The sequence below is a fragment of the Dermacentor silvarum genome, chromosome 8, assembly GCF_013339745.2.
Source record: "Dermacentor silvarum isolate Dsil-2018 chromosome 8, BIME_Dsil_1.4, whole genome shotgun sequence".
Classification (NCBI taxonomy): domain Eukaryota; kingdom Metazoa; phylum Arthropoda; class Arachnida; order Ixodida; family Ixodidae; genus Dermacentor; species Dermacentor silvarum.
In genome coordinates, this window is record NC_051161.1 from 149,014,454 (window position 1) to 149,026,595 (window position 12,142).

The following is a 12,142-nucleotide window of genomic DNA, read 5'->3' on the forward strand; positions in this document are numbered from 1 at the left end:
TCCATCAGTTAGTGCTAGAGCAATCACTACTTGCTCCGCGACCTCTGGTTTGTCAGTGTTGACCGTGGATGAGTTTATGGTTTTTCCTTAGTTGTCTACCAGCGCTTTTCTGCCCACATGTCGGGCGGCGTCTACGAAGGAAACTCTTTGCTTTTCTTTGCGAATGGTCCGGAGTAGGCAGGCTCCTCTGGCTAGTCTTCTCTCTACATTGTGTTCAGGGTTCATGTTGCGGGGCTATGGTCTGACTTCATATTGTTTGCGAATGTCCAGTGGTACGTCTGCATATAGGGACTTGATCATTACTGCGTCAAAGTATAGTTCTTGGAGTAAGGCTCGACCCGATTTGGTGTTTGATAGTCTTGCGATTTGAGTTCTTTCTTGTGCTTCTGCAATCTCCTCCAGGGTTTTATGTACGCCAAGTTGCATTAGGCGTTCCGTGCTTGTGCAGTTAGGGATACCTAGCGCTTGTTTGGCTATATTCCTGAGCTGGACATTTAGTTTTTCTTTCTCCGAGGTTTTCCATTTGTTCATTGCCGCTAGTATGTGAAGTGGCATAAAGCGAAGGCGTGCATTAACCTGAGCCGGTTGTCTTCTTTGAGACCCTGTTGTCTGTTGGCCACTCTATTGATCAGTCTCATAGCGTTGTATGTCTTGTTGATTAGCCTGTTCATCGCCTTAGTGTTGGCTCCGTTTGCTTCGATTACCATGCCAAGAACTCTGATTGATTCTACTATCGGAATTGTGCCGCCATTTCTAGTGTGAATATTGATGTCATGGTCCTTAGCGTAGATCCATCCTTTTGGCTTGGGTCCGGGCCTAGTTGGGATGTATAGGAGTAGTTATGATTTTACTGGGGAGCATCTCAGGCCTGTTTTTCCAGATATTCTTCAATTGCATAGATGGTATCCTGTAGAGTCGTTTCAATAAAGCCGTCGCTACCACCGGTGCACCATATTGTGATATCATCTGCGTACGTTGTGTACTTGATGCCTTCCATAGTGCTGAGTTTTCTGCCTAGTCCTACCAGGGCTAGGTTGAAAAGGGTAGGTGAAATGACGGCTCTTTGTGGTGTGCCCTTGTTACCTAAGGTGAGCATTTGCGACGTCAGCTCTCCTATCTTGAGCGTTGCTGTTCTGTTGGTTAAGAAAGAGCTGACATATGCATGGAATCTAGGGCCTAGATTGAGGTCCGAGATAGTCTCTAGTTTAAACTCATGTGATAAGTTATCGAATGCTTTTCCGAGGTCGAGTCCCAGGATGGCTTTTAGGTCTTTGGAGTTGTTCTGAATGATATGATGTTTGATGAGTTTTATTGCGTCTTGTGTCGATAGCCCCGCTCTGAAGCCGATCATTGAATGTGGGTAAACTTCATTGACTTCTAGGTACTTGGTGAGGCGATTAATGATAACATGTTCTCCAGCTTTGCCGACGCATGATGTGAGCGAGATTGGTCTTACGTTACCTGTGCTGGGAATTTGGCGGGTTTTGGTATGAAGACTGTTAAGGCCTTTTCGATGTGGGGGGGAAGGATGCCCTGCCTCCAGACTGTGTTGATTTCCTCGGTAAGGAACTTGCTTGAGTCTGGTTCTAGATTCTTGAGTATCTTATTGGTAATATAATATAAACCTACTCGGACCCTGCGTTTCTGTGATGAAAGTTGACTAACACGAACTGAAAATGCAGTGCTGCTTACCGCTTGCAAGCTTTTTTTAGGATCCGGTGCATCATTCGAGTTCATTAAATATTTGTTTATTTGACTTATATGGGCAAGGAAAAATGGAGTGGTTCAGTAGTCATATCTTGACCGGTCATGTGTGTCGTCATCATCATTATCACCTGTTTATCTCCACTTCAGGACGAAATCATTTCTGCAAGATATAAGAAAGAAATTACTTTCGGTTTCAAAGAAAACTTAGCAGAACCACTGAAAATGCACTTTCAGGCAATAAGTTAATATAACCATGCGAAAGAAATCCCCCGCCCCGGTGTTTGGTTACGTGACAGTACACCGATTCCTTTACACTGTTGCACCGTCAAAGGACGCCATATGTGATTGTTGCACCACTTACGGAGCAAAGATAAAAATATAAATGTCTGTTTATGGTATACAAGCATGCCCGTTTATGTCCGTGGGACAGACGATGTTCTCATTCCCACCGCAATCCAAAGAGCTATTCCGAGCAGTAGAGCAAACTTTTAATATGCGAAGCGAGATTCTGGTGGCAACCGGTCGTCGCCCCACCCTCACCTCCCTTGTTCGCTTTCCTTCGACCTAGTTTCACGCGAAGAGCACAATACAGTAGCGACTCGGTTGCAGACCAATCCAGTCGGGCGTGTAGGTCAGATGGTAGAGCGCTCGCTTTCCATGCGAGAGGTACTGGGATCGATACCCAGCACCTCCACTTCTTTTTTTTCGCCAGTGATAAAAGCACTACAAATCGTTGTCAGCGTTTCGGCATGTCACAAAAGAGCCCGCAATCCAAGCGCGCGCCGCGTGTCACGCAAGCCAGCAAAAAAACACGCCGGCCCCACGGCAACTTCAACAGAGGGGGAGAGCGCATACGCCAAAAACAGCGACGCGAACAACGGCGCCGAAACGTCTAGAAGAGCCTCGACGAAGCGACGTTAACCGGAGAGAGATAAGAGAGGGCCCGTGCGCGCCGAGACACCTTCTCACCCGGTGAGCCGAAAGAGATAACTACAGCGTGAGCGTGCGCCAACAGCATGAGTCATCACCCCCCCCCCCCCTGACAACACTCCGATGTTGGTCGAAGGTATGAGAAAAGACGAGAAGCTTCCCAAGCTTTAGCCATGCTACGAGATCACGACTCCGATAAGAAGGTCCGAGAACGCGTGTGGAAGCTAAATAACCGCCGTGCGAGAATCAGAGTGTGGAGTTCAAGCGTTCAGTCCGCACCGGCGAAGTCATGTAACGTGAAGACCGAGCGTCTGCGGAAGAAGGGGATTCCCCGGCAAGCTAGTCGACGGGTTCATCGAGCGTCTGCATTTCCGGAAGAAGTTCTTTTTTCGAGATTTGCCCCGAGTTACGCCGAGATCATCCGACTTCAAGACCAACACTGGTTCATACGATTGGGCACTTAGTGTTCCTTTTTTATTTTGTACATTACGTGTTGGACTCTTAGTGCTTGTCGTTAATTATTTTCCTTTGTTTTGTGAATACCCATCTGATTTGTATTGTGTTGGGTCTAGCCTAAGTGTGCAAGTGTGTGTGTAACTGCCTTGTGTGAAGAATATATTTTGTTGTGTTTTGACAACTCTGGGCTCTGACTCGGTCTTTGGACAGCAACCGGCGCTCGCTGGCGCACCAGAGGGCCCACTCTTAATTGTCCTTGCTTTCGTGGGATTATTTTCGAAAGCTGATAAGTCGGCTATGGAATTTGGTCCGGCGTCTGCGCCTCGTTCACGGGGTCTGTGACACTGCATTCGTTTTTTCTTTGTTCAGGGTGCCGCCATACTCATTTGTGAGAAAGTTGATGCAGCCACTCTGTTTTGCGCAGCTATGGTGAACTGCAATATGGCGCTTTTATATGCACTCACAAGAAAAGGTTTCTGTTTTTTTGTCCGCTTGGGTAAAAGCAACGTTCTCATAAACGTGCTTAGTGCGAATAGTTCGCTGTGTTTAAGGCGCATTATGCCTTATGAAAATTTATCCAGACAATTTTTTTTCGCATTCTGTCAGATATTGTGTAAACGAATCACAGTGTTCAGCGAGTCCTCCGTCTCCGAATAGATTCATTGCCACAGTATTTATTTCGGCGACATAGTTCAAAGCCTTCTCAAAGTATCTTTAAAAGGGGCCTGTCTTTTAAAGTTTACCGGTTATATATGCCCAAATTCTCGACCATACTCACTCCCCACCCCCCGCCCAACATAGTGCAGTGCTGTCTACTTCTACGCAACAACGACGACAACCGCATGAACTGTAAGATGAGGATAAAACGACATCACGGCGCAACATCACTGAATGCTTAGAAAAAGGGAAACTAAATCGGCACATTCTCTAATCAAGAATTGTACGACGGTAGCTAGGACTTCGAAACACTCGTTCCACGTGCCACACGACGCAGCCCGTAGGAGCTGTTTTGTTGCCGCGTGTGGTACAGTGAGCCAGTCATTAAGAGAGTTGAAATAGGTGGGTTGATGGGTGTGGTCACGCACGTGCTATTTACTGCAATTTTTAAGGTTTACATGGCCATGCTTGCTCGACAGATGTGAACAGAGAGATGTTGGCTTCGCTACACAAAGCAGAAGACAAATTTCGGAATATTCTGAAATTGCCTTTGTATCGTTCGCATTTTATGTTGTCCTATTACCATTAAAATGATGATTGTGAGCATTTTGAACTGTGTTTATTGTTATGTGCGTTAGGTTGGGATTTTTGTTCACGCTAAACATTTTGCGTTCGCTTTTACAGAATGTGTGTATTCACTGAATAATTTTCTTCGTTGTGTTTGTAATCAGTTTTTAATCACTTTATTATTGTATTGTGCTAGTATACATTTATACACATCCGGTCTGTAAAACCACTGTCATGTAGCGGGCACCTTCAAGTGGTTTGGAAACCGTTTTTGCGTGAGGGACCCTAAAGTGTTGTAGGAAATAAATAAATAAATAAATAAATAAATAAATAAATAAATAAATAAATAAATAAATAAATAAATAAATAAATAAATAAATAAATAAATAAATCGACGTAGTGGTTGAGCTTCCTATGAGTGCGGGCAGAGCCACCACCATGCGATTAATGTGCGTCTATAGTGGAGGGAGGAAGTGGCGGTAGTGCATGGTTGTAGTGAGTCGGACAGGGAATAATGTTATCCCTAAAAGCAGTCCGCCTGAAGGAGTGAGAATGAAAGCTGCCCCCCACCAGTACTTGAAGAGAATCATTCCTATTTTTTTTTAGGCTCCGGGAATGTGATGACCCTTTCCCATGAGGAGAGCCGGCGTTAGCGCTTCTTGCTACATCACAAGGCACAAGTAACACTCAGTTGATTTACACCGTAAAGAAAGATAAAAAATGCATCCGTCGAGCCGGATTTGAACCAGCGACCTATGGATGCCTGCCTTGGAGGTGCCTCTACAGTCCACCGCTCTATCAACTGAGCTATCAACGGAACGGCAACAGCGCTTCTTAAAGAGCAGGCGCTTACTGCAGAGCGGTATGACCCAGTTAACTGAAGGAAGGCGTGACTAAGGATCGGCGCGAAATTGGCTCACCGGTGTCGCCGAATCTTTTACCGCCGCAGGTTGGCTTGAACGTTGGCTGGCCCTTAACGTGACGCTAAGAAATTCCAATCAGTCTTAAGGAACAAAAAAGAAAAGCGCTATAGTTACGCTATATTCATACTGCAGTGTGGCTAAATAGGCCGCGCCGGTTTGCGGAGCGCTGCATATCGGCAAAAGAAAGATGCAGAGATGGTTGTATTATGGCTGCGTGGACGCGTTACCTGCAACTGGTGCCCTGAACGCAGGGAATGGAGAGGGGGAGGGACCAACACATATGGTGCGTGATGAAGCGAGCTGTAATAAAAATGATGAAAAAGGATTAACGAATCAATGCGGCGCCGGGATGATAGAATGTTTAAGGCAGACTTTGCTTTTAGTAGTGATACTCTGGTGTTATAAGAATACGATGAACGAATGAACATTGCCGCAGGATTCTGGATTCTTTCGAGTGCATTGATAACGTAGGTTTGATGTGGCGACCAGATGGGGGAAGCGTATTCGAGATTCGGACGTACGAGTGTCTTGAATGCTATAGTAATTTAACGTGATGCGGTGCATGACGGGCAGATGGCGTTTCAGGAGTCCCAGTGTTCGGTTAGCGGAAGCAGTAATGCGCGTTACATAAGCAGAGCAGTCTAAGTCGTATGAAAATGTGACGCCGAGGTATTCAAATGTGTCCACTTTTTCCAAGGTGGTATTAGTAATACTATACGGTAGGTATGAGGGCTGATTCCGGCGAGTGAAACACATTACTTTTCATTTAATGGGGTTAAGGGTCGTTGCACCAGTCTTTCACTTTGTATAGAACATGTTGTAAAACATTGCGGTCAAAGTGGCTAGCAATTATGCGGTAGATAACACAATCATCGGCGAACATACGGATTTGAGAGGAAACATGGAGAGGAAGGTCGTTAATATAAATAAGAAAAAGTAGAGGGCCTAGTACGCTACCTTGTGGGACGCCTGATGTTACAGGGAGGGGCGCGGAAGTGTAATCATTGATATGCACAGACTGTGATCGGTTAGCGAGAAATTCAGTAATCCAATTTATTATGTTGGGGTGCACGTTCAGCCGCGAGAGTCTGAGCAATAGCCGTTGGTGGGGTAACTTGTCAAATGCTTTAGCATAATCTAGAAAAATAGCATCGATTTAGGTGTTAGCATCGAGGTTAACATGTAAGTCTTGGACGAACATATCAAGTCGCGTTTCGCATGAAAGGCTGTGATGATTAGGTTCTTTATAGTGTGATAGGAAAGGCATCCAAGGTGTTGCGCCTTGGTGCTTCCAATAAAAGACAAGGCTTGCTGCAAACCACACGCAAGGGAAACATTTATCAATAGAAAATAACACTCTCTTATATACACGGACTAGGAATAATAAAGCGAAAAGATTACAACGACAGTTATATCACGCGATACACGGATGAGTTCACGAACAAAGCTAGAGTTCACTAAGATAAGTAGGAGTAAGAAAACAAGCGGAGGTCACGTGAAAGTGTTCACCAGTTATAAGCGGGGATGATGGTCCAGAAGTGTATGTGGAGGTGGCACCAGCAAAATGAAGCCTGGGGTCGGAGGAAGGAAGCAAGTCTCGAACGGCCGACGTGACGCTGGCTCAAGCAAGGTCTTGCCGTTGAGAAGAGGTCACATATGTTCGTCTCGAGCGTCTCCAGCAGGTCCGCTGTGATCGAGTGGAAGGCCTAGGCATCCAGGCCCAGCCACCTGGACGCCCACTCTTCCGCGCCTCGTCGTCCAGCTTCCGGAGAGCGCTCACCGTCGAACAAACCGTAGCTTGCTGTGGGTAGATGCCAGGTCGTCAGCAAGTGCAAAGCCGGCCAGGTAGAGGCCTCTTAAGCCCGGGTCCAAGCGCCCGTCAAGCTCACACCTCTGCACCCTAGCCGGCTGCCCTTGTTCCAACTGCCGACGTGTCTTCTCCCTCTTTCATGATCATGATGATGATCCTGAACCATGGCACGTACCTGCTCTTCCGTTTTTCTCTTCCTCTTCTTTTCTCATAGTCTCTCGTGGACTTTTCTTTAGATGTTGCTTTTTTTTTCTTGCATCGCCTCGCGCACTTCACATATCACAAAGGCCCTTGCGGAAAGCCGTGCTGGGATGGATGGAAGAAGTTGTTAGGTTCAAGAAAGTGCATGATTTCGGTGAAAATTACATGCTCCATTATGTTGCAGGGTACGCTCATTAGGGAAATCGGTCGGTACTTAAGAGGTGAGTTTTTATTACCTGATTTGCACACGGGACCGACCTGCCCTTTCTTCCAGGTGCGGGGGATGCTACATGAGGATAAAGACTGCGTAAAGATTAATATTTAGCACGCTGCGCAGATGTGCTTAGTACTTTTTAACAGTTTAGAGTTGTTGCCGTCTGCCCCTGACGATGATGAAAGATTTAGCTTATCGGTTATTACCGTTATGCCATGTTCAGTGAATTCGATGGGTGACATAACAGATTGCACAGGTAATGGTTGTATTGGTAGCGGAGCATCAGGTTCAGTGGTGAATACCGATGAAAACGAGCCGCGAGAGTTTGAGCAATAGCCGTTGGTGGGGTAACTTGTCAAATGCTTTAGCATAATCTAGAAAAATAGCATCGATTTAGGTGTTAGCATCGAGCTTAAATGTAAGTCATGGACGAACATAACAAGTCGCGTTTCGCATGAAAGGCCCTTGCGGAAAGCCGTGCTGGGATAGGATGGAAGAAGTTGTTAGTGTCAAGAAAGTGCATGATTTCGGTGAAAATGACACGCTCCATTATGTTGCAGGGTACGCTCGTTAGGGAAATCGGTCGGGGAATTACCCAGCACCTCCACTTTTTATTTTTCGACATGAAAAGTGCGCTCCCAATACTCAGTTGTGAGAAATCGACGCAGGAACTCCCTTTTTCTCAGTTCGGATGAAATGCAAATTGATGCTTTTATATGCATCATCATAATCAGATTATATTTATGCACCCTGCAGGACGAAGGCCTCTCCCTGCGATCTCCAATTACCCCTGCTTTGCGCTAGCTGATTCCAACTTGCGCCAGCGATGTAATCTCATCGTAGTTGCCTTTATCGTATAAGCGTATAATTTTATTCCATCATTCTAGTTTTGGAAAGGTAAAGTTAAAGACCGTGTGAATTGCTCTATGGTCGTTAATTTGCTGGAGATAAGACATCGAAGACAGGCTAGACGGATTGTTAGTTAATATAAGATCTAAAATGCTGGCGGAGTCCTGCGCCACGCGGGCTGGTTAAACTAGCTGGGTTAAGTTGAAATTCAAGCATACTTCGAGGAAATCATTTTCGGTTTTACTATGTGACGAAGGTGGATAGCTATCCGAGTTGATATGACGGAAATTAAACTCTCCAAAGAGAAAAATCTGAGCGTTAGTGTATTTTTTCATTAGTACATCTAGGTCGCAGTTGAGCTTATTAGCAAAACCAGCGTCTGCTCGCGGTGGGCGGTACACCGAGTAAGATAGTAAGGTAGCAAACACGGAGAGAAAGTCATCAAATGACTTTCTACACTCCAATAAAATGTGGTTCAGGGCCCCTTTATTCACTTTTAGAGGGACTCTGAATTAATTTTAACAAGTGTATAGAGAAGTGCTGAGATTGTAAGGTAGGTCCTTCTGGTCATTGAGAGACATATTTAAAGACTCCTCCAATGTGACATACGATTTTCTCATTTCCACCGCAATACGAAGACGCTTTCCGAGCGGTAGACAGCACGTTTAATATGCGAAGCCAGATTCCTGCAGCAACCAGTCGTTGCCTCCACCTTCCCCTCACCTCTTTCGTTCGATTTCCTTCGACCTTGTTCAGGCGAAGAGCACAATAAGGCGGCGACTCGGTTACCGAGTGATCGTGTCGGGGGTGTAGCTCAGATGGTAGAGCGCTCGCTTAGCATGCGAGAGGTACTGGGATTCGATACCCAGCACCTCCACTTTTTATTTTTCAACATGAAAAGAGCGTTCCCGATACTCAGTTGTGAGAAAGTCGACGTAGGCACTCCGTTTTGCGCAGTTCGGATGAAATGCAAATTGATGCTTTTATATGCATCATCATAATCCGCCTATATTTATGTACACTGCAGGACGAAGGCCCTCTCCCTGCGATCTCCAATTACCCCTGTTTTGCGCTAGCTGATTCCAACTTGCGCCAGCGAATTTCCTAACTTCATCACTACACCTAGTTTTCTGCCGTCCTCGACTGCGCTTCCCTTCTCTTGGTATCCATTCAGTAACCCTAATGGTCCACCGCTTATCCCTCCTACGCATTACATGGCCCGCCAAGCTCCACTTGTTCTGCTTAGTGTCAACTAGAATATCGGCTAACCCCGTTTGTTCCCTGATCCAAGCCACTCTCTTCCTGTTTCTTAACGTACCTACATCTAATCTTAATCACTGTAATGTTGGTCAACCCTTCAAGCTCATAAAATCAATTAGATGAGGCTTTTAATATCAATCTATTAGGACCCTGCACTTCTGTTATGAAAGTTGACTAACACGAAACGAAAGTGCAATGCAGCTTACCACTTGGAAGCTTTTTTTTTTCTTTTAGGATGCGGTGCATCATTCAAGTTATATTTTGCTAGAAAATAATAATGTTTCGTTGGTAGCAGTTACCTAATAGCTCAAGTTAAGGCTATATGAGTTAGTGTCGTTACAATTCTCGTTTATTTTTTGCTATAACTATTTGGTCACTTGACATATACATGTAAAGAAAAATGTGTCGTCATCATCATTATCACCTTTTTATCTCCACTTCAAGGCGAAATAAATTCTAGTAGATATAAGAAAGAAATTACTCTCTGACGCAAAGAAACTCACCAGCAGCACTGAAAATTCAATTTCAGGCAATAAGTTATTATAACCCAGCAAAAGAACTCTCCCTGCACTGGTGTTTGGTTACGCGACATTACACTGATTCATTGACTTGGCACTGTTTCACTCTCAAGGGACGCGACTTGTGATGGTTGCACTACTTTCAGACCAAGGTTAAAAATTGGTAGGACGCTTAAACTTCGCCTTTAAAGTGTAACGCGATATGATTCAGAGATCCCTGGCTGCTGATCAGGCTTTTTTCTCGTATATTCAAATTACAATACGACGCTATCACGTTTGTAGGTTGTGGTTAAGTCGTACTTTGCGAGTTTTCAGACAGATCTTGCTTTGAGAAATTAAATTTTTGTTCACTAACGACTTGCGCCACGTGAACGGCCTGGCCTTCCCGGTCGCGTGGCGTGAACGTCGCGTCGCGTCGCGTGGCGTGGCGGCCTGACCGGTCGCGTTTCATGCGGCAACCGGTCGTCGCCCCACCCTCACATCTCTCGTTCGCTTTCCTTCGACCTAGTTTCACGCGAAGATCACAATACGGTAGCGACTCGGATACCATGCGACATTGTCGGGGGTGTAGCTCAGATGGTAGAGCGCTCGCTTAGCATGCGAGAGGTACTGGGATCGATACCCAGCACCTCCACTTTTTTTTTTTTTTGTACCGGTGATAAAAGCGCTCCGAATCATTGTCAGCCTTTCTGCATTAGGTTTTTTTTTTCTTTTCAGAGTGCAATCACACTCATTCGTGAGAAAGTCGATAGCCACTCTGCTTTGCGCAGCTATGTTAACGGCAATATGGCGCTTTTATATGCACTCACAAGAAAAGGTTTCTGCTTTTTTGCGCCCTTGGGTAAAAGTAACGTTCACACAAGCGCCCTTAGTCTGAACAGTTCGCTGTGTTTAAGGTGCTTTATGCATTATGAAAATTTATCATGACATATTTTTTTTCGCATTTGGTCAGATATTGTATAAACGCATCGCTGTGTTCAGCGAATCCTCGATCTCCGAAAGCATTCAATGTCAGAGTATTTACTTTGGCGACTTCGTTCAACGCCTCCAAGTCAATGTCATTAAAAGGGGTCTTCCTGTTAAAGATGACCGGTTTTAAAATGGTCAAATTCTCGACCTTACTTAGTGCAGGCAATCTAATACTTTGCAACATCGACGAAAACCACATGGACTGCAAGATGAGGATTAAACTACAACGGCGACATGACGACGCAACATCACTGAATGTTTAGAAAAAAGGAAACTAAATCGGCACATTCTCTATTCAAGGGCTCCAGGACGGTCGCTAGGACTTCGAAACACTCGTTCCACGTGCCACACGAAGCAGGCAAAAGGAGCTGCTTTGTAGCCGCGTGTGGTACAGTCAGCCAGTACTCAAGCGACTTGAAATCGGTGGGTGGATAGGTGTGGTCATGCACGTGCTATTTACTGCAATTTTTAAAGTTTACATTGCGATCCTTGGTCGACAGATGTGGACAAAGAAACGTTGGCTTCGCTACACAAAGGAGAAGACAAATGTGAGAATATTTTGAAACTGTTGTCTAATGTTCGTATTTTATGTGGTCCTATTACAATTAAAATGATGATTGTTAGCTTTAGGCATTGTGCCTATTGTGTTTTGCGTTATGTTCGGATGTGTCTTCCCGTTAAACATTTTACGTTCGCTTAATGTACCAAATATTTCCTGAATGTATGTATTCACTTCCTTGTACTTGTAATAAGTGGTCGTTTTTATTACGCCATTATTTTCAATCAATTTATTATTGTATTGTGCTAGTATACATTTGGACACATGCGTTCTATAAAACCGCACTCATATACGCGGGCCCTCAGGCACTTTCAGTTGCTTTGCAACCGCTTATCCCCTGAGGGATGCCCAATTCGTGCTAGAAATTAAAATGATTAATAATTAATAAATAACAAATTAATTAATTATTTAATAATTGAATTGGTGATTGGCCTTCCTGTAAGTGTGGGCAGAGCCACCACACTGCGAATAATGTGCGGCGATAGGGGAGGGAGGAGGTGGCGGTAGTAGTTGTAGAGAGTC

General features: G+C 45.0%; 3 non-coding genes across 3 annotated transcripts; 2 read left to right on the plus strand and 1 right to left on the minus strand.

Annotated features, from left to right (window-relative positions):
- Positions 1 to 5,042: 5,042 nt before the first annotated feature.
- Trnay-gua (transfer RNA tyrosine (anticodon GUA)) lies at positions 5,043 to 5,134 on the minus strand. Its single transcript is given in 2 exon segments — positions 5,043 to 5,078; positions 5,098 to 5,134. It is a non-coding gene; the product is annotated as a tRNA-Tyr (tRNA).
- A 3,983-nt stretch (positions 5,135 to 9,117) lies between these two features.
- On the plus strand, positions 9,118 to 9,191 carry Trnaa-agc (transfer RNA alanine (anticodon AGC)). The gene has a single exon. It is a non-coding gene; the product is annotated as a tRNA-Ala (tRNA).
- A 1,462-nt stretch (positions 9,192 to 10,653) lies between these two features.
- Positions 10,654 to 10,726, plus strand: Trnaa-agc (transfer RNA alanine (anticodon AGC)). Its single transcript has one exon. It is a non-coding gene; the product is annotated as a tRNA-Ala (tRNA).
- Positions 10,727 to 12,142: the final 1,416 nt, after the last annotated feature.